Consider the following 2667-nt stretch of genomic DNA (forward strand, 5'->3'; position numbering starts at 1 on the left):
TATTGTAATTATTTCTATCAATAACATGTTTTTTCTTTGTCTATTCCAGAAGAAGGTGCACCTGGACCAGTCCCGGACCAGTTCTTCTGTGTTTACCTGTGTCTCTTTCCTGTCCCCCAACCCAGCCAGTCGAGGCAGATGGCTGCCTGCCCTGAGCCTGGTTCTGCTGGAGTTTCCTCTCCACCATTTGCTCAGAGACTGTGATGAAGTGATTCAACGCAGCCTGCTGGCTTCTTCTTTAGATTGTTCTTTTTTTATGTACAGTGCTCTGAGACAACGTATGTTGTGACTTTGCGCTATATAAATAAACTGAATTGAATTGAATTGAATTGAATTGAATTGAACTGAACTGAATTGAAAAACAAAATTAAAACCTTGTTCAGTTCACCCTTCAAAAGTTCCGAATTGGGACAATATTGTTCAAGATAAAGACGATTTATGGGGGCCGTCATGTTGAAATAATAAAAAGGCTGAAGAACCTGCTGAATGGTCCGGGGCTTCAGAATCTGCTGAGTCACCTGTTTTTATGATGATCTCATCATTTTAATGGGGGAGCAAAGAGAGGAGCGGTAGCACACTGCACAGCTCTCTGGACAAGCAGACAGAAATTCAGAGCAAAAAGTAAGCCTCAAACAGTGTCTGTGTGAAAACGTGTCAAAAGCATTCTGAAATCGTGAAACTTCTGGCAGCCGTACATGTAGGGTTTTTTTTCTTTATTTTATTTACAGAGTATTTTGATGGATCAAAAAGACTACTTTAAACTCTACCTTCAAATTGAAACAGACAAAAATTAGGGCGTGTGGACCGTGTCAGCACCCACCATCATGAAGGATGAGCGATCATGTAATGTTTGTCAGTCTGTTTGCAGAAAATCCCACAAACCACTAAACAGATATTAATTAGTTTCAGGTCAGAAACAAACAGCTCATTGTGTATTTTTGCAGATGATGACTCTGTGTGATTGMCGCAACATTCTAGGCCCTTCTGCCTTTATAAATATTTTAAAATAGCATTGTGTGGGAAAAAACAAAAYGCTGCCCACCCCTGCTATGAAGCATGAAAGTGAGCAGAATAAGATGTGAAACTATCCCACACAATCAGCATTTAGTGATGACAGTTCTAGAAAGATGTGAGTAAAACAGCAGCTGTTATTGGGAGAACTACTTTTTATACATTAAATAACAGCAATAAAGAGGTGGTAGAAAAAGATCTGACCGATGTACAAAGAGGTCATTGACTCATATTGTTGCATCTGTATTGTTTGTGTGTGTGTGTGTGTGTGTGTGTGTGTTTTCTGCTCCAATAAATAATCCTGTAATCCCTTGGATCTCTCCTGGGAGTCTGTTTTTGTGGCGATTCAGATCCCCAGCTACTGGAACAAGTGTTTTATGTTGAGGATAAACATTAATGATCCTTTGATCTTCTTATTCCATAGAGGCGGAAAAAATGCATTTCACAGTTACTTCTCTGTATGAAATTATTTTTTCATTACTGTACACAAAGATTAAAAATACAATTACACAAATGTTTCTATTCACAATCTGCTCAGATGGATTCAGCTGTACAAACACGTTTTTTTTTAATTCTCCAGATGAGAGGTACATGTTCACCCAACATGTCAGACCAAGGTGCATCTAAATATCTGCTGTAATGAGTTTTACCGAAGAAATACAACAATCAGCTCAGAGAGAGTGAAATGACACAAGTTTAACCACAGAAATTCAATTTTCAGTGAAAATTCAGCGTCAAAGCTGAGCGCTCAAGTGACTGAAAACAATTGAAGAAACAAGGCTGAGAGCAGTGAAAGGCCAGCTAAAAGCAGAAAAACATGAATAAAACTAAAAAAGTACTAATTATATGATAATAGCTGAAAGCAGAAAAACACAATTAAAGCAAACAAAGCTAACAAATTATGAGCCATAAGCAAAAATGTGAAAAAAATTTAATGTGAAAACTTCCCTACTGTGGATCAATAAAGTTTTATCTTATCTTATCTTATCTTATCTTATCTTATCTTATCTTATCTTATCTTACCTTACCTTAAAAACAACAAAAGGACAAAATAAAGCTAAAAGCACATCAGCATAAATAGAGCTAACAAGCAAGTTGCAAATAAATAAATAAACAAATAACTGCCCAAAAGTAACAAAAGGTTAATCCTAAGCAAAAAGCATCTRGGCTTGGTAAATGAAAAGTTACAAAATGCTAATAGTAAAACGTCTGTTAAATGTTATAAATGTACAGATTTTTCTTTAGCACATTTAAAGGTCACTTGGCGGTGGCAGCTATCTTTAATCTGGTTGAGTCCAAAAATCTGTTAGAAAAATTGCAATTTCTGTAAAAATACAGCGAGATCGCTAAGTGTTGAAGAAGCTATAACTGTTGTAAAAGCTACAACAAGCAGAGCACTAGCCAAATTCTGTAAAAATACAGCGAGATCGCTAAGTGTTGAAGAAGCTATAACTGTTGTAAAAGCTACAACAAGCAGAGCACTAGCCAAAAGCTAAAAAAATAGGCTCAACACTAGCTAAATGTAGCAAAAGACAATAAAAACAAATATGCTTAAGTAGATTTAAAAGAGAAATGTTGATGAAAGTGAAGAGATTTAAGATAAGATAAGATAAGATAAGCTGAGATGAGATGAGATGAGATGAGATGAGATGAGAT

This window comes from Austrofundulus limnaeus, unplaced genomic scaffold, assembly GCF_001266775.1.
Source record: "Austrofundulus limnaeus strain Quisiro unplaced genomic scaffold, Austrofundulus_limnaeus-1.0 Scaffold32, whole genome shotgun sequence".
Taxonomy (NCBI): Eukaryota; Metazoa; Chordata; class Actinopteri; order Cyprinodontiformes; family Rivulidae; genus Austrofundulus; species Austrofundulus limnaeus.